General features: G+C 40.4%; 1 protein-coding gene across 6 annotated transcripts in view; it reads left to right on the top strand.

Annotated features, from left to right (window-relative positions):
* Positions 1–850: 850 nt before the first annotated feature.
* DENND2C (DENN domain containing 2C) overlaps positions 851–26482 on the top strand; it is a 104548-nt gene continuing 78916 nt past the window's right edge. For 2 of the 6 annotated variants that reach the window (XM_058303007.1, XM_058303009.1), the window contains exons 1-2: positions 1574–1691; positions 20224–20329. The gene's annotated coding sequence lies outside the window, so the exon portion shown is untranslated. Of the gene's footprint in view, positions 1003–1536; positions 1692–20223; positions 20330–26482 lie in introns of those variants that run through there. The other 4 variants (XM_058303005.1, XM_058303008.1, XM_058303004.2 and 1 more) reach the window with 3 other exon arrangements.

Genomic DNA, 26482 nt, shown 5'->3' on the forward strand with positions numbered 1-26482 from the left:
CAGTTACCCTGAAACATTGGTGTGATCCCAACGGCATGTTTGTACTAGCCTTGGTGGAAGAACCTCTCCCTGGCTTCTGCAATTGAGGTTTTGTTTGCGGAGCAGTTTGTAAGTCCCTCAAAAAACCTGATTTTGTTTCACCTTGGTCTTTACCAAAATAATACAAATTGCTAAATTAAACACTTTATTCTCAGACTTAAAAGGTATTTACTACCATTATGTACAGCTCCATCTTACCCATGAGAGGGCAGTAGAATACATACATGTGCGTTCACTTTATTACCTCCACTGAACCCACTCCAGATTTGGCTTCATATATAGCATTTGGAATTCATTCTGTTTCATTCTGCCATATCTCCCAGAATGAAAAACTCAAGGAGTAAATTTCAAGTCACACTATTCTATCCCAAATTTTCCTTTTAGAACTGTCTGGGAAGATTTCTAAACATATTACACATTACGTGTCCATAAAGCTCAGTGTTCAAAATTGACTACAAATAATATTCATCTTTATTTCCTCACCGGGGCATTATTTAAATTTAAAAAAAAAAAGTCCAGCAATACTTTTTAAAAATCATAGACTGTAACTCCTAGTTTATTGTTTCACAGCTCTTGGTTTTCCCAAGGGCTTGGGGTATGCTGTTCTTGTTTTTGCCAAGTGGGTTTGTGACAGTATTCTGCCATGTGTAACCAAACACCTCCCTGGCAGTCTTCTATTTTGGTACCTCTATGTGAACAAATGTGGGAGGTTTGGTCTCTAAACCCAAGAGGCTCTGGCAGGGTGGGGCGGATGGGAAGGGGCGCGGCGGGGCGGGGTGGTTCGCGAGCGCCTGGGAAACAGGCTCGCCTCAGTCTTGACTCGAAGCCTCGTGAAACTGGCTGCTGCCTGCAGCGGGCACAGCGCCAGGCGCATACCTGGGCGTGAGGTGTTGCAGGCGGCCTGCTTGTGCATGTGTCACGACAGGGCGCGGGGGCCCGACCTCAGGCTCTGGGATAGCAAAGGTACCGCGCTCTGGGGCGTTACCCGCGTCGCCTCCGTCTCAGGCGGCACCGTCCTGCAATTGCCCGGGAAATGTTAGCGCCTCGAGCTCGGCCAGAGAAACGGAGCTGCAGCCTGGCCAGAGCCTCCAGGCCTACCCGGCCCTGGGGCGGGCAGCAGTCCCCGGGCTGCTTCTGGGAGGTGCCACTTGCGTTCCCTAACTAAGCCAGGATTTACCTCGCGGGGTGCTGCGGACATTCACCAGGTCGTGTGAAGGTCACGCCAGTCGCCACGGGGCCGGTGTGCGGGGCGGAGGCGGGGGTGCCCGGGCCCGCGGGGGTGCCGGCTGCCGGCCTACGGGCCTTGGCGTCGCAGGAGCCCCACGTCCCGGGGGCGTCCCAGCCCCTGCGTGGCCGCGGGGAGACGAGGGTTCCCTCACGCCCGGCTCGGGGAGGTGCCGTGGGCGGGCCCGGGCGTGGGGGGCGGGAAGAGGCGCCAATGAGCGCGGGGCTGGGGGCCTGGCGGGGCTGCGGCCTGGCGGGGGCGGGCGGGGCGCTGGGCCGGGCCTGCGGGGGCGGGACGCAGCCGCGACTCAGCCGCTCGGCGCCGCGGCACAGCCGAGCCGGAGCGGGCCCCGGAGACCCGGCGTCCCCGCCGAGCGGCGCGCGAGCCTCGGAACCCCGCGCCGAGGCGGCGTCGAGGCTCAGGGCAGGTAGGGACGGGGTCGTCCGCGGTGGGACGTGAGGCCGCGGGGGCTTCGCCCGCTCGGGGCGGTCGGCGTCGCCCGTGGGCGTCGCGGTGGAGCTGCGGGACTGCCGGGGGGCGCCCGCGGGCCGTGCGGGAGCGGGTGGAGGGATCGCCCCGGCCCTGCCGCCGCGGACCCCGAGGGACGCTCGGGGAGCCCCGCTGCTCGGCCGCGCGGGCTTGGCGGGGCCCAGGGAGCGCCTCCTCCCCGCTCACCTCAGGCGCGCGGGCTCCGGGCGAGGCGGCGCCGGCGGTCCCGGGAGCGAACCGCATCCGAGAGGAAACTCAGCTCCTGCCGGGGGGAGCCGGGGAAGCCGAACGTCGACCGGCCGAGACCCGGCGCTTAAAACTCTGCTTTTGCCTTCTTGTGCTTTGGTTCTTAACAGACGCTTGACACAATACTGAAAGTCCAGTAGGGTTTATTTTAAAAAATATGACAGTGGAACACCTAAAAAAAAACGTTTGAGTAACCAGTACAGCAGAAGATGATTCGATTATGACTCAAAAGACGGGAGTCTTGGCCAGGACCCACACACCAGATGTGACAACTTGGGTCAAATTACTTCACTTTTCTGGGACTCTGCTTCCTTAGTTTTAAAACTGGGATGCTCACGCCGGTGGGTGTTCTGGGGGTCAAATGAGAAGAGTGGAAGTATTCTACACATGTTGCAAATTATTTGACCATCCATCTGCAGCGTGCAAATTCTATAATTTACTCAGCAACTACTGAGTGAATAGCACATAGTAGGCCCTCCGTAAGCCCTGACCCTAAAGCTAGTGATTGATCACTTACAATGATTTAGATAAATATCTTAAATCTGTTTGTTGTGGAATTCAGTTTGAGCTCTCTTTTCACAAAACCACTTTGAAGCACAGTTACGTAATCATTTACCGTAAAGTTTGGTAGCAATCAAATCTACCTCTTTTCCTTAGGTAAATACTTGAAGTTTAAGATACCTAGTGAAGTAAGCTGGGAGTTATTATTTCAAATCAGGACTTTCGTTTGTGTTTTTTACGTTGAGGGGCTTACAGGAAAATTTAAGTCCACAATAAAATTAATGTATAGCTATATTTTATAGCCTTGATTATAAATATTTGCATTCTGTATTATGGGTATGTATGAGGGGGCTTTGGGGGAATGATGCGAAATAAAAAGGGGAAGAGCTGTTTATAACCAGCTACTTTTACTGGAGTTACTTGGAGGAGTGTTTTTGAGGTAGTTTGCCAGGCAGAAATCAGGAAATGTAGTAATTGTGTCTCTTGTCCTTTCATTCTTTGTGTGTGCTTGTGTGTTAAATGTGGCAGTAGACTTAGGAAGAATACTAATTTTTCTGATGTAACAATAAGCAGTTTTCTCAACTTGGAAATTATATTACTTTTACAAGTCTATAGTAAGTTTTTTAGGCAAGAATTTTAGATTACTGGACACCAAGATCAAATTAAATGGAGGATTTAGAGGGAAAGTTCATAGTGAACATAATTTTCGTGGGGCTTTAAAAGTTTTGCTTAAAAATATTTCAACAGTTCAGTGGAAGATGGGTTTTTTTGAAATTAACTTAAAACAGCAGTTTTGAACATATACTCCATCTACAAATTGTGCTGTTTATAATTTGCTAACCTTGGCAGCTTGAAGCTTTAAATTTGCATGAACTTAAATTCTCAATATTTATTGAGCATCTTTTATATTCCAAGGCAAAGTTTTAGCAATTACAGTTCGTAATATATGATCAGGACATATTCCTTTCACCTAGGTGATTGCACACTACCAAATGGGCAAAAGTTCAGAGAAAGCTGTTTTTTTAAAAACTGATGATGGTAACAGCATCAAGTAGCATTTATTGGGACCTGTTCTTGCCAGGCACTGTTCTAAATTCTTGTATTATCTTATTTAATTCTCCCAACAACACGAGGAACGTTATTATGATGATCTCATCGAGAGGCATAGAGGGTTTGATGTAACTTGCTCATGATCAAACAGCGGAGGTAGCTGTTTGATTCAAACCAAATAATCTGACTCCAAAGACCCTGCTTTTAACCTCTGCTATAATAATTTTCAAATTTTGTGAGAAAGATATGAACAAAATCCGGTGGGAATGGAAGAAAGAAATCTGTAAAGAACTTCTTCAAAAAGAAAGGGAAAGAGAGAAAGAAACTGGTATTGCAGGATGTAGGTGAAGGCATGTTGAATTTAATTATACATTGTGTGTGAAAGCATTTTTTCTCTGGTGAATGATGTGGAGTTTCTTTTTGTTATTACATTCTCAGTCCCTCAGTAACTACAGTTATGGCATTATCTTGACAAAAAATCTGTTCTCAGATCGTAAATCCTTCAGTTAAATGCTAGATTCAAGAAAAGAATATGCTTCCCTGCCTTCAGGAAGTTTATATTCAGACCTGAATAAATCAGTATAATATAGTATGAAATGAACTATAACAGAGATATAGATAGGGTTTAGTGGGAACACTGATGAGGGAAAATAATTCCCCACATGTGGTTAGGAGGGGGATTACAGAAAAGATACCATATTTGAATTGTGCTTTGAAGAATTAATAGGAGTTTGCTGAGTTGGGAAAGGGAACAGAAGATATGGATGAAAAGCTGTGAAAGTATGTGGTATGTTTGAAAGATATCTTGTCACTATTGATCAGGGTGTATAGAGATGGGTGGTTGGGCCAAGGAGACAATACGTGGAGATAAACTAGAAAAGAAAATTGCAAAGTTTGGTTGCTGATTACAGTAAGGTCATTGTAATTACTAAAAGGAATAATATAAGTGTGGGATTTCAGTTCCCTACTTTTAGAAAATGTAGTGTGTAATCAGTCCAGTTTGCCAAATCTTTCTCTATAGAATGTGGTGTTTGAAGGCACATTTAATACTTTGAAGTATAGGATATATTATAAAACAAGATACAGAGTGAGGTAAGTAAAAACTTTTAATTCAGAAGAAGAGGGGGGAAGAGTATGCTGGCACTAGGTGTGAAGAGCTTCTTGTATCATGCTAAGAATTTTGGACTTGATTCTACAAACAATGAAGAGTCAATGAAGGATTCTCAGTAATTAAGAAAGATAGCATGTCTGGTGGCATGGCTTGTGGGCTAGATTGGGGGGGGCGGGCAAAAGATAAAGGGAATAAGCTAAGAGGCTCTTGTTATTGAAATAGTCCATATGAGAGAGGTAAAGTGCCCAAAGTAGAAAATAGTAATTGGGATGGAGGGGAGAGGACAGATGAAGATGTAGAATTTACAGGGCTTGAAAGCTGATGGCGGAGTGGGTGTAGCTCTGTGGTTGAGACTTCCTTCCCATGAATGAGGTCCCAGGCTCAATCCCTGGTACCTTCTAAAAAAAAACACCAAAACAAAACAAAACAAAAACTCTGACAGGCTATCAAGGATGAACAAAGAAGTAAAACATAATTAGCTTCAGGAAACTATGAGATTAGAAGAATTTATTTTTTAATGTGGGAAGAAGATACCCATTTTAATTTTGAACATGTTGAGTTTCAGGTATCCTTGGAACATTTGTGTGGAGATGTCAAGAGGGTTCAGAAGCCCAGAAACAAGGCCAAGATTGGACATTCAGATTTCAGTTAGCCAGTAAGTGGTAATAGAAACCATAGGAGCAGATAAAGTTGTTCAGGGAGAGCGTATAGAATTAGAAGGAAGAGGGCCAAAGATTAGCTTTGTGTGAGTAGAAGGGCTCTCTTTAATTTTTGTTTTTGTTTTGCCAAATGTGTCTTATAAACTGTGATTATAAACTTTTTAATTAAAGGTTAAACAGCTTTTACATTCAAATGAGTCATTTTTTCTTAAATTTCATTTTGGAACCACTCACTTATTCTAAAATTGTATTGCCCAAAGTATTATTGGAGTTCCTCTTTGTAAAAGACTTGATAGCAAATTTATAGCCACACAAGAAAGTAGATCTTCTAACTTTATTAAAGAATTACTTTTCCTTCTCGTACTCTATATTTTTATGGCATGTTGTTTTGGTTTCCTAGGCTGCTCAAACAAATATCATGAAAATGGGTTGGGTTTAACAATGAGAATTTATTTGCTAATGGCTTTGAGGCTAAAAGAAAGTCCAAATCAAGGCATCATCAAAGTGATGCTTTCTTCCTGAAGACTGGTAAAAGTTCAGTGACAGTGCTTTTTAAACAAAAAATCTTTGTCTCCCATGCTTTTAGATTATCAGTAGATGCTTGCTGATTGATTCTTCTTGATGACCACCTTTATTCAGTCTTAGCTCCAAATCGTTTAGCCATTTCCAAAATTCATGTTCATCTCCAAAGAATGAAGACTTGCCACCACTGAGGCTATTCAGAAGAATGTGTTACGTATGGCTTTGGGGGTGTCTTGGTTTGCCAAAGGGCTGCCGATGCAAAGTACCAGAAATGGTCTGGCTTTCATAAAGGGGATTTATTTGGGGTAAAAGCTTACAGTTCAGAGGTTATGAAAGGTTCAAATCAAGCCGTCAGCGGAAGTGCTTTCTCACCGAAGTCAGCTACTGGTGATCCTGGAGTCCTGCCTTGTGGCGAAGCAAGGTGGCTTCCAGTCTCTGCTGACGTCCTCGCTTTCCCTCCAGAATCTACCATCTCCCGGAGCTCTGTTGTGGGCAACTAGGCATAGGGCTTGTCTCTTTCTGGGCCTCCTCAATCTCAGCTGCTCTGCTTTCCTCCTGAATAGCTAGGAGCTATCAAGCATGTGGCTCCTCTCCTCAGCCTTAAGCTGCTCTGTGGACCCAGCCCTTTGGGGGCTTTGTGCTTAAGCTTTGGCTGCCAGCAATCCATGTGAGTCCTCTCTCAAAGGGCAGGTCAAAAATGGTGGCTTCCTTTCTCTGTGTGTCTCCATTTGTATAAGGCCCAGCAAGAAGGCAGAAGAAACCCAACCTGTGTCATGCCTTGTTGATCAAGTCCAATCAAGAGGGCACCACACCCACAGGAATGGATTAGTTGAAAAACATACTCTTTTTCTTTTTGGGACTTATAAAATAACTTCAAACTGTCACTGGGACATTTTCAAAACAGGAGTTTCAAAAGTTTTCTTCATGTATGTACAACTTATGTGATTATACCAAATACCATTGATTGTATAATTTGGATGGAGTCTATGCTTTATTAATATGTATCATTAAAATTGATTTTTAGAAAAATCCCCCCCCCATTTGTAGTATTATTAAAAGGCAGAGGTTGGCAAACTTTTTTCTGTAAAAGGCCAAATAGTGAATATTTTCAGGTTTGTGGGCCATATTGTCTCTGTTGCAAATACTGAATTCTCCCCAAAAAGCAGCCATAGACAATACTTAATGAACATGTCTGTGTTCCACTAAAACTTTATTTATAGATGCTGAAATTTGAATTTTATATAATTTTCATATGATGAAATATTATTATTCTTTAATTTTCCCCCCAAGCATTAAAAAATATAAAAACCACTCTTAGCTCACAGACCATAAAGAAACATGCTGGGCCTGATTTGGCCTGTAGGCCATGGTTTGCCAACCTGGTCCTAATGCACGTTTTTAGAGGTACTTGGAATTTTAAGTTCAATTTTTAAAAAATCATGGTTCTTCAAAGTTAAATGTCCTGTTTCTAAATTCTAGTACATTTCTAGTTTAAAATATAGTAAACTATTTTTGAAGAGGTTTTAGATTACAGAAAAGTTACATCGAAAGTATTAATGCTTCCTTCCCCCCCCACACATCTTCCCCTGGTAGTAACATCTTACAGTTGTGTGGTACATTTGTTACAATTGATGAATAAATATTAAAGTATTTCTATAACCAAGGTCCATTGTGGTTTACATTTAATTCCAATGCCCTAAACATGCCCTATATTTGAACTATTAATCTGTCCCCCTCCCCTCAGAACCTCCAGTAACCACTATCTTTATATCGATGTTGTATGTTCTTCCATTACTACAATATTAATAAGTTTGCTTTGTCCATGGTTACATTCCCCTTAAGTTTGTTTATTCTTCAACCTTGAGGGTTTTGGGGTGGTGATGCCTGCTTTGTCTTAGATTGAAAGGGGTCTTGATTGTAAGGGGCAGATGGAAGGAGCTGTTTTGCTTTTTTGGGAGGGGATGGAAGTTGTCCATCATCATCATTTTGTTAGTTGTCCTGAGTAAGTCTGATGAATTAGAAAGTAAGAGCCAAGAGTGCCTACAATTGCAAGCAGGAGAATTGCATCCATCATCCATGTGGAATCTAAGCCCCCTCTCGATATAGAGGGGGAGTGGATATAACCATCCCAGGGTCCACAGGATGGAGGAATAGAGTATGGATTAGAGTGGACTTAGTGGTGTTCTGCTGGGAAACTATTGTGATTAGTAAGGGAAGAAATTGTAGTATTGATGTGAAGAAAGTGGCCACCATAGCTGCTAATAGTAGGGAGAGGGAAGAAGAGATATGATGTTGGGGCATTTTCAGGATTTGGAGTTGTCCTGGGTGGTGCTGCAGGGACAGATGTTGGACCTTGTGTGTCCTGCCATGGCCCACTGGGTGGACTGGGGGAGAGTGTAGACTACAATGTAGATCACTGTCCATGTGGTGCTGCAGTGCTCCAAAATGTATTCACCAGGTGCAGTGAATGTGCCACGATGATGGAAGAGGTTGTTGATGTGGGAAGAGTGGGATAGGGGGGTGGGGAATATATGGGGACCTCATATTTTTTGAATGTAACATTTAAAAGAAATAAAGAGGTGGCGGACTTGGCCCAGTGGTTAGGGCATCCGTCTACCACATGGGAGGTCCACGGTTCAAACCCCGGGCCTCCTTGACTCGTGTGGAGCTGGCCAATGTGCAGTGCTGATGCGCGCAAGGAGTGCCATGCCACACGGGGGTGTCTGCCACATAGGGGAGCCCCACGCACAAGGAGTGCGCCCCTTAAGGACAGCCACCCAGCGTGAAAGAAAGTGCAGCCTGTCCAGGAATGGTGCCACACACATGGAGAGCTGACACAAGAAGATCCCGCAACAAAAAGAAACACAGATTCCTGTGCCGTTCACAACAACAGAAGTGGACAAAGAAGACGCAGCAAATAAACACAGAGAACAGACAACCGGGGTGGGGGGAGGAGGGGAGAGAAATAAAATAAACAAACAAACAAATAAAGTAAAGGGAAAAATCCATTTAAAAAAATAAAAAAGAAAATAGATATTGGTCCCAACTCTGCTGAGATTCAGGGCTCTACTGGCTTATGAATGGACTGAAGATTTAAGTTTCTGGGACATAGATTTAATGGGTATAGTGCTAATTATAGGCTCAAATAATAAGGTAGAAGAATCATGTGTAGGGAAATTATAAATGAGTCTTAACTCTTACATTGGGGAAATAGGTTGTCTTATATTCCAAGGTAAGGCCCTCTGACAGTGTGTTGATTTCAAGAGGTTGTATCCTTGCCTGTAGTGTCCAAATGGCACTAGAGCCCTCAGGGGCACCTCTGTTTGAAGCTTTGTTCACAGTGGCAGTTAATGAGATCTGCCACAGACATGCATGAGTGTAACCTCTGGAATGACTCATTTTGAAATCTCTTAGCCATAAAAAATCTTTTGTATTTGATATTTCCCCTTTTTGGTCAAGGTCTTTTTCCAAATGCATCACTGATTGGTGCTTCATATTAATCCCATGGTCCCAGGGAGGCTCATCCCCGGGAATCATGTCCCATGTCTAGGGGAAGGTAATGTGTTTATATGTTGAAAGAGTCCACATTTGAGTAACTTTTAGGCAATAGTTATTATTAGGCTAAGTTTCAATTTTGGAAGAAAAAAGTTTGTAGTTAGATGTGCATTAATATTGCAGATTTGATGTGTATTGGTCTGTTTTATTAGGCTCTAGTACTTTTCTAAAACATCTGAAAACATTTTCATTTATCCTTCATTTCTCATATAGGAAAATATTCCCTTTATTGTTATTCTTGTACATGGTCAGAGTTGAAATTATGTTTACAAATAGACTCCTTACTGGACCAGTAAAGCAATGATCTCTTTGCCTCAAGGAAAGCGGAAACATTGAAACCTCCATGAAGTAAAAGACCAAATCCTGGAGGAGTTTGCTTACCAGAGGGTTGGACAGGATGGGAGCCTTGACTTTTTCTTCTCTGTATTAAATGAATAATTTCTATCCTAAGGAAAAGAAAACATGAACTTTTCTTCACAGGCATTATAGTAGGTTATAAGATAGAAGGATTATGTAAATGATGGTCAGATAAGAGAAGGGAATTTAAAGGACTTACTAACTTACCACATCTAGCTATCCCAGGTATTTCTCTTGCACTCCCTATTTTTTTTTTTTTTTTTTTTTTTGAGGAGAAAAATCCAAGGTTATTATTCTCCCTCTAATTCTCGGGTTAGCAGCCTGTAAATAGGATTTGTAGCATTCAGATTGGGTAATATTAATCCATTTGTACTAATGGATTATACATTATAAGGATAATAATACTTATATTTTTATGAGCTTTTCATAGTCATGGTAAATATTTCCAACAGAGGTTTTACAGGGAAATTATTATTAGTTTTCCCTTGAAGTTTGAATTCATGGAAATGGCTTATATATGGATATTTTTCTGCCTGAATAATTAAAAATTTAGGACAGATTGGTGTATTTGTATTTCTATATGTGTGTTATTCTTGCTACTACTTAAAAGAGATTTGCTTTTTATCTTCTTTATTTTTCTATTGCAATTAAAAAAAAAAAACCAGTCAGCTGTTTAGGATCTGTTTATATTAGTTACTTAGGAATCTAAAGCATGTTTGTATTTAAATATTTATCTGTACTCCTTTATATTCTGATTAAATAAGGATCTATTAAGGTTGATAATGATAAGGCCTGCTGGGAGGAAATGATACAGCCTTCTCCACAGCACTATTTCCTGAAAATTCCCTTTACCTTAGCCTCTATTCCCCCCCACCCCCATATAGCTCCCTCATCTGTTTGCTAATTGTTTGTACTTGTTGTCTGCTCGGTTTTTCTTTAGGAGGCACCAGGAACCTCCCATGTGGGAGGTGGGTGCTCCTCTGCTCCTTGCTTGTTTTGTTTTCACTTGTCTGCTCATTGTTTACTTGTTTTTTGGCTCATTGTCTGCTTATTGTTTTTGCTTGTTGTCTGCCCATTGTTGTTTGTCTTCTTTTGTGTGTGTGTATGTGTTTGTCTTTTCTAGGAGACACCTGAATCCGGGACCTCCCATGTGGGAGGCAGGTACTCAATTGCTTGAGCCACATCCATTTCTCCCCCATGCCCCTATTTTAACTGTAAGGGATAATACAGGAAAAAAGAGGAAAATTATGTGAATTACAGTGATGGTCAATTTGATCATGAACATTATGCAGTGGTCATCATTGTACAGTTAATTTATATTAACATAATTTGCAATCAAGCAAAGTGTGAGAGAATTTTATCTGCTGCTGGCAAAATTGGTGAGATGTTCAACTGAGTTTTAGTTTTGAAGTCAGTACATTTTTCAGGTGTGATGTTTAAAGAGTTCATGATGATTGTAACTTTTGAATCCAACTACGTAAATTTGCCCTTAAAATTTATTGGTTTTTTTCATTATTAGAAAAATAAAGCATGAAGTAGAACAAAAATCCAGAGGCATGTTCGATAGTTGAGGAAAGTGGTGACTTGTGAAATAGTATGACTTTTAATGAAAATTATTTAAAATATGGTTTTATCAAATGTGAAAAGTCCAATTAAAATGACAGACTCCATCTATTTGTAAATATGTCGCAAATGAAAGTTAAAAATTTTTTTAATAAAAAGATTCTTGGGAATATGGCATACTGGACTTTTTGGTAAACTCTTTCAAATATTTTCAGAGACAAAAAAAGATAAAGTTATCTCAAGTTCCTATTTATTTTAAGAATATTCCTGAGAAAGTTTCATTATTTTCTTATTTCGTTGTTGTTAGGGATTAAATCATGTCCCCCACCAAAGACATGTTTCTGGTCCCAACTTCTGGTCTTGTGGGTGTGAATATTTATAACCAGAACCTTTGAAGATATTATTAGTTAAGGTATGCCCAAACTGAATAAGGATGGCCCTAAATCCAGTATGATTAAAGTCCTTATAAGCAAAGGAAATTTGACACACAAAAAAGAAGCCATGGGGCAACCAAAAGCTGGAAGTCTGGAAGAGAAAGGAGAAGATACTGCCGTGTACATTGCCGGGGAACAGAAAAGCCAAGGAACCCTAGGATTGCCAGCCAGGCAAAAGATAGCAACTGCCACTGCCATTTCAGCAAGCCTTCTAGCCTCTGAAACCGGGAGCCAATCAATTCCTTTTGTTAAGCCAATCCATTATAGGGTATTTGTTTTAGCATCTAGGAAATGAATATAGTTGAAGTCCAGAGCATAAGATAAAAATATCTGCATAGCACTTGAAAAAAAGTGTTCCTCTAGAATGCATGGATGTTGTGATTATGATTTTTGATACTAGTTTTTAATTTTTAAATTTTGATATCAGTTTCTAATTTTTGAAAATTAAAAACTTTAACTCTTAGCGATGATGTATTTTTTTTTTTTTAAGATTTATTTATTTATTTAATTCCCCCCAACCCCTGGTTGTCCGTTCTCTGTGTCTATTTGCTGCGTCTTGTTTCTTTGTCTGCTTCTGTTGTCGTCAGCGGCCCGGGAAGTGTGGGCGGCGCCATTCCTGGGCAGGCTGCACTTTCTTTCACGCTGGGCCGCTCTCCTTACGGGGCACACTCCTTGCACGTGGGGCTCCCCTACGCGGGGGATGCCCCTGCGTGGCAGGGCACTCCTTGCACGCATCAGCACTGCGCATGGGCCAGCTCCACACGGGTCAAGGAGGCCCGGGGTTTGAACCGCGGACCTCCCATGTGGTAGACGGACTCCCTAACCACTGGGCTAAGTCCGTTTCCCCAATGACGTATTTTTATTCTGTGTCATTATGGGACATTAATGAGCTAACATTTATAATGTGGTTATAGTCTGGATTTTACAATCCATGTTGATTGACCAGTGATATTTTAAGTTGTAGTATGCTTTTAGTTTGTCTAGTGGGAGCAAGATGTCAATTAATAAGCAGGATTTCCTCTGTTCTTCAAAATTAACCAAGAATGTGTATTTACGGAGTTTAAAAAAGTGAATTGTTGATCCTTTTGAGTTAAAAATGGGAAAAAATTAAAAATATATATAAATAATAGAATAGAAAATATGATTAGAAATCGTAGAGGAGTTATTTTAAGCATTGCCTGAGGCTGCTAATAATAATAGTGCTTCTTTTTCAAGGCTTTTGCTTATATATAAAATTTTTTAAAGATGTATTTTTATTAATTTTCTCTTTCCGCCCCCCCCCATTGTCTGTTCTCTGTGTCCATTCACTGTGTCTTCTTGCATCCTGAGCAGCACCAGGAAACTGCATCTCTTTTTTGTTGGGTCATCTTGCTGTGTCAGCTCTCCGTGTGTGTGGCACCACTTCTGGGTGGGCTGTACCTTTTTTCTGCAGGGCACACTTCTTGCACATGGGGCTCTCCTACGCGGGGGACACCCCTGCGTGGCCCAGCACTCCTTGCACACAGCAGCTCTGCGCATGGGCCAGTTCACCACATGGGTCAGGAGGCCCTGGATTTGAACCCTGGACCCTCCCATATGGTAGGCGGACGCTGTACCAGTTGAGCCATGTCCACTTCCCTCCTGCTTATATTTTATTCATTATATCCTCAAAGCGGTCTTCCAAACCCCAAGAGAGGGAGGTAAAGAGAGGGAAATAGACAGTATTCACAGCAATGTAGCTGAGAGTTGTGTGTATCTTTCTGCTTTCTTCTGAACATGCAGGGCTGTGGGATCACTGATCTCCTTGAAGCTTTTCATAGAGTGGAAACAAGAGGCTGGGCAACCTGCTGTGGGGTGCTCTCTTCCATTTGTTCTTAGGACAACTGATGGAAATTACTGTTTTACATGTCACAAAGTTTTGGTATGTGTAGAAATCCCTCTCAGTCTCATGGCTATATTGAAAAAACAGTGAGAATTGTTAATTTTATTAAAGGAAGTTTGCTGAGTAGCCAAGTTTTAAAAATATATTATTCATATTTTGGAGCTAACTGTACCTACTTACTATGTCATATCAGAGTGTGTTAGCTAAGTAGAGGGAGTGAATCCAGAATTTTTCTTGTTGGAATACAGTGTCATTTGGAAAATATTTTCCAAATAACAAAATTTGCATATGTAACTGATTTTTTTTCAATCCCTAGTGAACTATATTTGAAACTATCTGTCTAAGGGTTCCAAAAGACTTTATGACCAGCAAGACCTTTCTGCTAGCCGCTGTATCTTTCAAATATTGTTGCTGTTATCTCAAAGAGAGCATTATCAATGAAAATTTGAACAAAATAAGATGTAGGGATATTGTTACATCTCACTTCTCTGTCTCAAACTTTTAATTTTTATTTTCCAGAAGAGAAATTTGAAACATTAAAGAAAAACATTCAGCTGAAGATCCATTTTCTTTTCAGTGCATGTATTCAATAATTAAGCTCAGTGTGTGCTCCAAGAAGAAAATGAATTATTGCAGCTTGAGTCTTTATAATTTAACTCTGAAGAATGACATCATTTTCATAATCTTAAAGAAGATTAAATAATTTGCATTGCTAATTTTAAAAAACTGTACTGTTTTTTATCATTCAGCAACTTACTGTTTGAACTAGGGTTTTTGACCCTGACCCAATTAAAGCAAATGAATAAAACAGACTTAACAATGACCCTGATAAGCACAGACATTGTCCATGTATTTTCAAGACTGGAATGAATTTATGAACAGGAAAGCTCACCCAATGTATTAAATTGAATCTTTTCTAATTTAAATTTTTATATTACTTATCTTGGAATTTTAAATGTATTTAAATAATGATGAAATAATACTTTTTAAAACATTGCTATTTATCACATGTAGTAAAGAGGGTTATTGTTTTGTAAAATTTCTGTTTTAGTTGTGGGGTGGAGGACTTGTGATGTCATTGTATTTCTTACCATGAATTTTGGTCCAAAAAGTTCAAGAAACATGGGAAATGGATGTGGCTCAACCAATTGGGCTTCCATCTACCACATAGGAGGTCCAGGGTTTGATGTCTACAGCCTCCTGGTAAGGGCAAACTGGCCCATGCAGCGAGCTGGCCCACGCAGAGTGTCGGCCCACATGGGAATGCTGCCCTGCACAGGAGTGCTGACTGATGTGGAGAGCTGGCGCAGCAAGATGACACAGCAAGAGACATGGGAGAGAAAATAAAAAGATGTAGCAAAACAGGGAGTTGAGGTGGTGCAAGAGAGTAATCACCTCTCTCCCACTCCTGAAGGTCCTGGGATTGGTTCCTGGAGTCGCCTAATGAGAATACAAGCAGACACAGAAGAACACACAGTGAATGGATGCAGAGAGCAGATGATTGGGGCAATGGGGGGGAGAGGGGAAAATAAAATGAATCTTTAAAAAAAAAAAAGCTCAAGAAATGTTGGCCTATATTGTAAGAAAAGGTTGATTTGATTGAATAGGTAGTGCTTCTCTCCCACTAGTCAGGCTCAAGACCCTTAGGGATTGTGTTTGTATATGTGTATGTGTGTATATTATGTACAGCCACATCAAAATACTCTACTGCTGTAACTACCCTTAGATGACCCCTCTTTGATGTTCTTTATTTTTTTTTTAAGATTTATTTTTTATTTGTTTCTCTTGTCTTCCCCGGCCCCCTCCGCTCCCATGCTGTCTGTGTCCATTTGCTGTATGTTCTTCTTCTCTTCTGTGTCTGCTTGTATTCTTGTCAGTGGCACCCAGAATCTGTGTCTCTTTTTATTGCATCATCCATGTGTATGGCACCATTCCTGGGCAGGCTGTGCTTTTTTCACGCTGGGCAGCTCTCCTTACGGGGTGCACTCATTGCTCATGGGGCTCCCCTACACGGGGACACCCCTGTGTGGTATGTCACTCCTTGCGCACATCAGCACTGTGCGTGGGCCAGCTCATCACACGGGTCATGGAGGCCCGGGGTTTGAATCTTGCACCTCCCATGTGGTAAGCGGACGCTCTATCCATTGGGCCAAATCCACTTCCCTCTTTGATTTTCCATTTCTCCCCAGAAAAATTGTTATGATTGCTCATTCTATCTCCTCCACATTTTAATATTATGTGTTCCTCTTTTCCTTGTGTTTATTGCTTCCCTCAAACTCAATTTCTCCCTACTAATATCCCTCTCCTTCCTTCAATGCCCTAGACTTCAATTTTGTTCTCATCATATCACTAGTTCCTTTTGGCTCTAATGATCTGTCATACACACCAAGAAACATCATTTTCCTATCTTTGGTCCCAATTTTACTTTTTCCAATCTTGTGCCCATATTCTGGAGGGAGATTAAGAACCCTGAAGACTAGACCTTCTATCTGTCTTACTATTCAACCTCAACTGAGTGTCCTACCAATAATTTCCTATTAACTACCCAGTTCATTGTTCAAAAGCTCTTATGAATTTTATTCTTAAATAGCCAGGCTTATTCTCCAAGTCTTAACATTTTTTTAATTTTTTTTATTTTTATAGATAGAGGTCAGATTATGAGCAGGTTCAACTGACTTCTTCTTGTTCTTTATTATATACATATCCTCTCACCTTTTCTTCCAGTTCCAGAAGAAGTTATCTTTCTCAGACCCCTGTGGAAGCCCTAGCTAAGTAACTTTCCCCTCTTCTCTTCCACATATTTATTATATCCCTCATTATTGTTTAGTTTATTTTTGCTTCTGTTTCAAAGATACAGGTTTTTTCCGACATTAAAATGCTTGGTTTGAAGTTGCTTCCTCCTTCTGTTTTTTGTTATCCCTTTTACAGTTAGACTTTTGAATAAATTCTGTATTCATGACTTCTCCATTTTCACACTTGTTTTCTGCCTATGGTTCTGCTATTATCTGTCCTCAGATCTTTCAGAAACCATTCTTTAAAGCTCTGTTATCAATACAAGGACCATTTCTCAGTCTTTATTCTCCTTACCTGTATCTTTCTTTTCTTTTCAGAACTTTTTCCTAGCATGATATCTTTGAGCCACAATATCCTGGTTTTGACTTGCCCCCCATCCCCTCCTTTTTCTGATTCTCTCTTTTCTTCTCATCTGTGGCTTCTAATCATGATGAATGTTCTCAAAGGTTTGCCTTTTTTTTCCCTTTTTTTACTCTCCTCTCATGGAAACTATGTTTTCCCTCCACAGTGCCAATTTTAAGCCTTCTTTACTCAACCTAGACCTTTAACTTTTCCTTCTCTCACTTCAGTCTTAGCAGATAACCATGCCTGTTCTTTCCAAAAAGAAAGTAGAAGCCATCCAGAGGGAAGCCAGTCAATGTACAGGCCGCAGACCTACAATTCTGTCTTCATTCTTATATTCCTTTCCTCCTTCCCTCTGTTCCAGTGGAAGAGCCGTCCTGTTGAATGCTAATCCCTCCATCTCTAATTGGAGTCCATTTTCTTTCTCCCTCTTAGGCTATTTGCTCTTTACCTTCTTTCTTCCCTCTACTACTTTCCATCAGTGTTTAAATGATCTTAGTTCTGTTCTATCTTTAAAAAATTGTGGAAGCAAAGCTTTCTAGGACCCCATATTCCCCTCCAGCTACTGTTCTATGTGTCCCTTTGCCCACCTGGATAAACTCCCTGAAAGGGTTGCCTACAATTGGTGTTTCCATTTCTTCTTCTTCTGTTCGGTTTTCAGTTCATGGTGCTCTCCCTTCAGTCTTTCCCCATCATCAAAACTGCTCTTGCCCAGGTCCTAATGACCAACAGGCAGTCTTTATCTTACTTGAAGGTTTGGCAATGTATCTCTCACTGTTGATCACTTCCTAAAAGGTTCTCTTCCTTTGATCGCATGATTCCACACACTTCATATTTTCCCATCTTTCTGGGCATGTCTGTCTTTGCAGGATCCTTTCCCTGTGCCTATTGTATGCTAGGATGCAGATGCAGTTCTCTCTTTAAAAAAAAAAAAAATATATATATATATATATATAAAATTCCCCCCTCCCTCCAGATAGCTCCCTCATCTGTTTGTTGTCTACTCGTTTTTGCTCGTTGTCTGCTTGTTGTCTCTTTGTTTCTTCTTTAAGAGGCACTAGGAACTGAACCCAAGACCTCTCATGTAGGAGGCAGGCACCCAACTACCTGAGCCACATCTGTTCCTGCAGTTCTATCTTTATTCTGCATATTCCCTGGCCAATTTTATCTATTTTAATGACTTAAATTACCATCAATGATAGAAGAGTACTGACCTAGAATGTCCTAGAACTGACCTGTTCGGGGTTACCAATGTTTTTTGGAATTCATATAATTGAATATCTGAAAAGTCATTTTAAAAATCAAGTATGATATACAGACTTAAAAGGGTAAGAAATAAATGGGTTTTAAAAGTTTCCATGGAAACCACTGTGAGATGCTACTTAGAATGACAAAAATTAAAAAGATTAACAATACCGAGTGTTGGTGAGATTGAGGAATGACTAGAGCTTTCATATATTGCTGATAAGAATGTGAATTGGTACAACCCCTTTTAAAAACTCTTTGGTAGTGTATACTAAAGTTAAGCAACAATTCTGTAACCCAGCACTTCTATCCAAGAGAAATGAGTGATTATGTCTGTCAAAGACATGTATAAGAATGTTTGTAATATCTTTCTTAATGATAGGCAAAAACTGGAAACAGTTCATATACCCATCAAGAGGAGAATGGATAAGTAAACATGGGTGCATCACATATTCTACAGCAACAAAGAAGAAAGAACTACCGATATATACAATAACATTAATACATCTTACAGATATTATTAATATGTCAAACAAAAGAAACTATAAGCAGAAGAGGACCTACTCTCTGATTTAACTTAAATGAAATTCAAGAACAGGCAAGACTTATCCATGGTGATAGTGATTAAAGGAGTGATTCCCTCTGAGGGCATGGTTATTGACTAGGAGAGGACATGAAAGAACCTTCTGGGGTGCTGTGTGGCATTTACATAGGTGTATACATGAGTAAAATATTCTTTGAGCCATTCGCTTAAGATTAGTGAACTTTATATGCTTTTTGTATGTTATACTAAAAAGACAAAAACGCACAGGACTTAGAATACCTTTATTTAAATATATATATCGTGTGTCAGTAGAAAACTATAAGAGTTTTATTTTTATATTAAAACATCTGGATTGATCTGAAATCAGGAAAAATCTTACAATATTTACTTTTGAAAACATAAATGTGTTTTGTAGTCAGTTCTCTCAAGTCACAATTTGCTGTACATATTAAGTTCCTTAAAAATGGCAGAAAAATATCCTGAAATGATTTGAAAACATATTAAAAATATCCCTTGAGATAAATTCTATTGTTTGGAAGCTTCTGGTATATAGACTCCCAGATAAATAATGTCTCCCAGCTGAAGGCCAGACTGCTCATCTTGAACTGTGGCCCTTTATATGCAGTTGCTTGCTAGGCAACTCATTTAGATTTCCCTGAGACACCCAAAACTCAACTTGTACAAACTCAATTCATTGTCACTTTTCCCCTCCCAACTTCCTTCTCCACCTATTTTCCCTTCTCAGAGAGTGGCATTATCATCATCTCCATTGCCCAAGCTAGAAACTTGGATGTCATGTTTGACTCCTTCCCTTTTCTCATTCTTTCATATTCAGTTAATTACCATATCCTACTGATTTGATCTGAAAGGTTGATAAGGGCTATAATAAAGGCATATAAAGCCTATGAAGAGAATATAGATGAGGAAATAAATTGAGGACAGAGTAGAAAATCTGGAATGAGGAGATTACAGTTTGAGCTGGGTCTTGAAGAGTATGAATTTGTCAAGGAAATAAGGCAGGAGGACCAGTATGACTAAAGAAGAATTATAAACTAAAACAAGCTGTAGTCTCTTTATGACTGGGAGAAATATTCAGTGTGGCTTGACTATGGCACAGTAGAATGTGGCCGTCACCTTGTTCATTCTGTATTCTTGCATGCCTCTGTGCCCATGAACAAACACTGTTCCTCTTACATTGAGGTACCTGAGGGAGTCTTAGAGCCCTTCTTTTGCTTTTGTCTGTACTTGCTCTATAGGTGATCTCACTAGTCCCATGAATGTAAAAAAACATTTATGAAGACTCCTGGGTTTACATATCTGGCTCCAGTTTGAATTCTAGATTTATATAGCCATTTGTCTCTTTGTCATCTCAAATCTAGTGTCCAAAACAGAATTCCTGATTTTCAACTTTCCCATTTCCCCACCCAACAAGCTGCTCTTTTCCCAGTGTTTCCCATCTCAATTCTGCTATTCACCCAGTTGCTGAGATTTTAAAAAAATTCTTACAGTCATCCATGATTATTTTCATGTCACATTCCCATCAATTAATCCTTTTGGCACATATCCCGAATGCAATTACTTCTGATTATCTCCATTGCTGCTGTTTAGTCCAAGCCATCACTATCTTTTTCCTGAATGATAGAAATAGCCTCCTAACCTGATTCCCATTTTTCTTGCTTCCCTGCAGGCCCTTCCTAACCCAGCTGCCATAGTGATTCTGCTACAACAAGGCCATGTCATGCCACTCACTCATCTGCTCCAAACTACCTGGTCAGAGTAAAATCCATAGTCCGGTATGATCCAGCCCCCACTGTTGCTCTAACCTCATTTCCTGCTACATTTACTTCTCCTTCGCTCACTGTACTCCTCACACCGGCCCCCTTGCCATTCCTCAGACTTGCCAAAGCATGTGCCCTAAAGGCATTTGCTCTTTTCTTTTAGTCAGATGTATTCTTTCCTGATCTGCCTGTGTCTTGCTTCTTTACTTCCTTCATGACTCTGCTCAAATGTCACTTCATCAGAGAGTCCTTACCATCCTGCATAAATTGCAGCACCCTTCATACATACACCAGCATTTTCTATCCTCCATATTCAGCTTTAGTTTTCCATTCATCTCTCTCCCCTCACTGGAACTTTTGGCTCACTGAACCTCTCCCCTCACTCGAGTGTAAGTAACGTCAGGGGAAGGAAAACTTTTTATCAGTTTTGTTCACTGGTAAAGCTCCAGTGCCTCCAAAAACCCATGGCACATAATTGGTAGTTCATAAATATTTGTCACTTTTGTTTTCTTCCCCAGGAATACCCTCTTTTAGTCTTGTATATTTTATAAATGCCTTCTCATTTGTCAAGCCACATTTAATAATAGACTGTCTTTTACTATATTTATATGTTCTGTGAGTGTGTTTAGTATATTATTTTCATTTATTTAATTTTCTAATAGATCACAGAATATGTAGTGATAGGTATATAGACTGCTTTCAAATTATGGCTCTGCTGCCTAACAAAGTGTTGCTTGACTTTGGGCAAGTTACTTCATCTCTCTACATCTCTGTTTCCAGTGTCTGCAGATGAGGATAATACCTGCCAGTCTATGGTAGAGATGCTTAGTTGCCTACTCTGATATCCATTCTCTACAAAGTAACAGAACCCAGATTTACCTGGGCACATTGTAGAATAAAATAATTCAAGATTTCCCAGCCTCACTTGCAGCTTGTGTAAGTGACTAAGTCCTGGTCAGTGAGCTCTCAGCAAAAAGCAGATACGTTGAATGGGACTTGTAGGAAAGCTGCTTAAATAGAGCTGCCTTTTCTCCTTTCTGCTTCCTGGAACCTTGGATGTAATGGCTGGCTCTGAAGATAGACGCCATGTGTTGAGGAGAACATAGCAGAAACGCAGTTTAGGTACCTAATAACTCCCTAGACTGCCCATTCTGTGTCTTTTTTTTTTTTTTAAGCGGAAGAGAATAAACATCTATATTGTTTAAGCCACTGCTGTTTTATATTTTTCAATTATAAGTACCCAAACTTAATTCTAACTGATGTAGTACCCCAAAGAGGTGCTATGAGAATTGAGATGTCATTTAAATGTCTGTCATATAGAAAGTGCTTAGTAAAATTTAACAACTGTTCCCTTATATGAAGTGGGTGCTCATATTTGATTTGATGATTTAGTGAATCTTTAAATGAGGAAGTACCTTTTTAAGGAATACTTATATAAGCAACTTATGTTTATTGGAAAAAACTTAAAAATGCAGAAAAACTAAAAGAAAACTCAACCATAGTCCTACTACCCAGAAATTTTCACTATTACCATTTTGGCATACATCCATATTCATTTCTTTTTTTTTTAAAGATTTATTTTTATTTATTTATTTCTCTCCCCTTCCCCCTCCCCACCCCATTTGTCTATTCTCTGTGACTATTTGCTGTGTGTTTTTCTTTCTCCGCTTCTGTTGTCAGCAGCACGGGAATCTGTGTTTCTTTTTGTTGCATCATCTTGCTGTGTCAGCTCTCCATGTGTGCGGCGCCATTCCTGGGCAGGCTGCACTTTCTTTCGCGCTGGGCGACTCTCCTTACGGGGTGCACTCCTTGCGCATGGGGCTCCCCTACTCGGGGACACCACTGTGTGGCACGGCACTCCTTGCGTGCATCAGCACTGAGCATGGGCCAGCTCCACGCGGGTCAAGGAGGCCCAGGGTTTGAATCGTGGACTTCCCATGTGGTAGGCGGACGCCCTAACCACTGGGCCAGGTCTGCTTCCCAATATGCACTTCTAAATCCTGTTTCTTCATGCAGATTTTAAAATGAACTCATACCACACATTCTTGTGTAAAATTCTTATTTTACTTAACAGATCTTATATATTTTTCTACAACAGTAAATATGCATCTCCATAATCTTTTTTATAACTTCATCATATTTCAGTGTATGGATTACCATAATACATCTAATAGTCTCCTTTTGGAAATTTAGGTTATTTTCAATTTTGCAATATATTCTAAATCTATTGTTTTTTATATCTTTTTGTGAATTTGTCCAATTATTTCCTTAAGGTACATTACTGGAAGTGATAGCTTTGCATCATAATGGATGTACAGTTTTTTTGAAACTTGAAAACATTAAGGTAAGTGAAAATATGAATGGACGTAAAAGGTCATTTATTCATGATTCCAACTATAGAAGCATCCAGAATAGATAAATCCAAGAAATAGAAGGCAGTATAATGGTTGCCGGGGGCAGGGAAGTGGGACAATGAGGAGTGGCTGCTTAATAATACTTGGTCTCCCTTTGGCATGTGCAATTTTAAGAAACCATTGATTTAAAAGAGAATAATGTTAAGAATACTATTAAAATGGCCTCTTATACCAGTATCCAAATAGATCATCTCTTACCAATAAACAACAGCAACAACAAAGAAATATTTACCCTTGGTAAAAAAAATTTCAAGAATTATGAAAAGTTATAAAATGAAGAGTAAAAAATTTGCTCCCCTGGTCCCCAGGTCTGTCTCTTCACTGGTACTATTGTTGGCAATATCTTGAGTATCTGCCATACTTAAATAAATAGGGTCCATAAAACATTGAGTCATTTTATTACAAGATTAATGAGGAAATAATATTTAAAAAATAAGGTTGGTGTAAGAAATACTAGTGTGAAGATAATGAAACTTTTACTAATTCAACTGACAATATACTGAACTAAGAGAATCCAAATCATCACAGGATGGTCATTTACTAATCACTCTTCTCCATCACTTTGAAGAAGAGGAGAATTCTAACCAACCCCCACTTTTGAGAACAGTGAACTGGATAGAAGATAGAAGTCACATGTGTAACATCCAAATTCACATTATTGCAGGGTATGTGTGAGGTATGTATAGGTGTAAGTGCAGTATATCCATTTTTGAAAATCTATGGAAAAGAATTATACTAGAGCATTGTTTTTCTCCTTGCTTTCCCCCCACTTATGTTTTGGCCATCTTTCCATATCTGCACACAGTTCTCTACCTCATTCTTTTTAATATTGCTTAGTATTCAATCAGGGTACTGTGCTTGAGTGAGTAGCCTGTGCGTAGCACAAAGGCAGACAGCCAAGGAGGAAGGCGTGGACTGAAATCCAGCCCATGGTTCTCTTGCCAGTACTGTGCTCTAGTCTGCTCTCCTTCTTGGATGCTCTCCTCACCCTGATCTGGCTCTGACAGCCCATGCCAGGCCATCCGTCTGCTTGGACACCCTCCATGCCTGGCTCGAGCTCTCATATCCCTTACTGGACTGTCCATCTTTTGGGGATGCCTCCTTCGCCTTTTGGTTCCTGACAGTTCCTGTAGGGCAGCCCTCCTACAGAGCCGTCCTCCTCACTCCACACACATACACCTAGCTCTAGCCCGTGTGGCTCCTTAGCATCTGGCGTGGATGCCTGCCTTACTCTGTTTTACCTAATAGCTTTAGTGCTAAATTGTTCAGAAGAGGGCAGGAAGAGCTGATAATAATTTATTGATCTTAGATAACTTTGCTTCTTTTTTCTTTTTTTCCATCGAGCTTCTTTTTTTTTTTTTTAAGATTTTTAAATTTTTTATTTATTTCTCTCCCCCCCCACCCGTTGTCTGCTCTCTGTGTCCATCCATTCACTGTGTATTCTTCTGTGTCCACTTGCATTATCCAGCAGCACTAGGAAACTGAGTCTCTTTTTTGTTGCATCATCTTGCTGCATCAACTCTCCATGTGTGCAGCACCACTCCTTGGCAGGCTGTGCTTTTTTCGCATGAGGCAGCTGTCCATGTGGGGCACACTCCTTGCACGTGGGGCTCCTCTTTGTGGGGGCCACCTCTGTGTGGCACGGCACCCATTGTGCACATCAGCACTGCGTGTGGGTCAGCTCACCACATGGATCAGGAGGCTCTGGGCTTGAACCCTGGACCTCCCATATGGTAGGTGGACACTATCAGTTGAGCCAAATCCACTTCCCAACTTTGTTTCTAAGTGATATTGTTGGGTTCAAGGGTTACTGTATTGCAGACCTAGCATTCCATGTGTTTTTGTTTTGTTTTATTTTGGTTTTAGGAGGTACTGGGGAGTGAACCCAGGCCTTTGTACATGGGAGGCAGGCATTCAACCACTTGAACTACACCTCTCCCCCATTCCATGTGTTTTATTTTTTAAAGGTTTATTTATTTCTCTCCCTTCCCCCCTGTTGTCTGCTCTCTGTGTCCATTCGCTGTGTGTTCTTCTGCGTCTGCTTTCATTATCAGGCGGCACTGAGAATCTGCTTCTCTTTTTTGTTGCGTCGTCTTGCTGCATCAGCTTTCCCTGTGTGTGGCACCACTCCTGGGTGGGATGTACTTTTTTCACACAGGGCAGCTCTCCTTATAGGGCGCACATCTTACTCATGGGGCACCCCTATGCGGGGAAGCCCCTGCGTGGCACAGCACTCCTTGCGCGTGGCAGCACTGCGCGTGGGCCAGCTCACCACACGGGTCAGGAGGCCCTGGGATTGAACCCTGGACCTCCATATGGTAGACGGACACTCTGTCAGTTGAGCCACGTCCACTTTCCAATTCCATGTGTTTTAAATGGTAACTTGAAGAATATGAGATGTGGTTAATAATCATGTAAATGCTGTTTTATTTTTTGTTGCTCTTGTATTGTCAAGTAAGATAAAACATCCAGTTAATGTATAATTTGGGTATGTGATTTGAAAACTTGAGAAATCAGTCTTCTGACTTTTTAACTTTAGAATGAAGCTGGAAGGTGTATTAAACAGTGGGTATAAATGTTTGTTTTGGGGAGAAGCAGATATGGTTGTCTGTAGTTCTAACTTCTTGAAAATTGTATCTTTTTATATAATGCCAGAAAAGCTGGATACAATAATATATGCTATAATTGCAACTATATAAAAATATAGTTTTGAAAAAAGACAGGGAGAAAATATACCAGTGATTTGCTGAAGGTGGTAGGCTTATAGGTAATTTTTTCCTTTCCTCTATTTTCATAATTTCTAAAAGGTAGTATTGCTTTATGACTTTTAAAACTTTAAAAATTGCTTCTTTTTACTTTCTTGAATTTTTTCAACCTTTGAACACTTTAGGAAGTAAGAATTTTGCTGCTTTTATTTTCCAGTGTCATGCAAGAGGAATTTAGACAAGTGAATTTGTGATTTAAAAGTAGGTAACCCTAAGTTATTTCAAAGGTATTTGTAAAACTAAAAAGCTCTAATTTGGGGCAGTTATTTCTAACTTTAGGTGAGAGGGCTTTTAGAAAGATAATTAGATAAAAAAAGATAAGCTTCATTTAATTATATAGATTCTTACTGACATTGCATTAATGTACTGAATGTCTTAAATTTCATGTTATTGTTAAAGTTAATTTTGTATAAAATTCTCCACATTGTGGCATTTTGTAAAACTTACCCTTCTGCCGAAACTTTTCATTTGACTGCTTATCTGAGAAATCTCTAGAATTTAGCCGTGCTAGCTCTTTTTTCTTTCCCAGGTAGGAGAATCTGACACCAGTCCCTGTCTCTCTTATACTTTGGAGGATATTTATTAAGTACTCAAAATAGTTGTCTTGAAATTCCAGCCCCTTGGCTTGAGGTGGCAGGAGATACCTTCCTCCTTTCCCCTGTGCAGGGACACACACACAGTCCAGTTTCTTTAAAGAAGTCCTCTCTATTGGCCCTTGCAGTTCTCATAACTAATGAATTGTAATTCTCTTCTTATATAGTCTGGGAAGGGGTGAATTGATATCAGCATAACCAGTTTTTGTCTATTCCACTTTGTAAGTGTTGCCCTTCTCTTTAGAATGTGGTGGTATTTGCTTTCTCTTGTTTTGATTTTGACCTTGGAGACCTTTGCTGAAACTCAGAGAGTACAGGAAGAGTTGCATTTGACATCCTGTTATATTAGCTGATGTTATTGTTATGTCTACCTGCAAACAGTATGTAGTGGTTAAG

The sequence above is a fragment of the Dasypus novemcinctus genome, chromosome 9 (genome assembly GCF_030445035.2).
Source record: "Dasypus novemcinctus isolate mDasNov1 chromosome 9, mDasNov1.1.hap2, whole genome shotgun sequence".
NCBI lineage: Eukaryota > Metazoa > Chordata > Mammalia > Cingulata > Dasypodidae > Dasypus > Dasypus novemcinctus.